Consider the following 269-nt stretch of genomic DNA (forward strand, 5'->3'; position numbering starts at 1 on the left):
ACAATCTTGTTGCAGTCATTATGTAAATATACACCGAATTCACTCATTACAGATAAAAAGTAAAGTAAAAAAGCGAAAGTGAAAAACGAACGACCTGATCCAGCCTTGCCCGAACGAATGCATGTCATCGTGCACAAACTACCACAAAGATCGTCGTCTGGACAGATTTTTTTCTGCGCATGCCCAACGTATGGGTGCAACAAGTATTTTTAATAAAGAAAATGTGTATACAATAATATAAAATACATGATATACTTAAGATATCAGTA

The sequence above is a fragment of the Penaeus monodon genome, chromosome 32, assembly GCF_015228065.2.
Source record: "Penaeus monodon isolate SGIC_2016 chromosome 32, NSTDA_Pmon_1, whole genome shotgun sequence".
NCBI classification, from domain to species: domain Eukaryota; kingdom Metazoa; phylum Arthropoda; class Malacostraca; order Decapoda; family Penaeidae; genus Penaeus; species Penaeus monodon.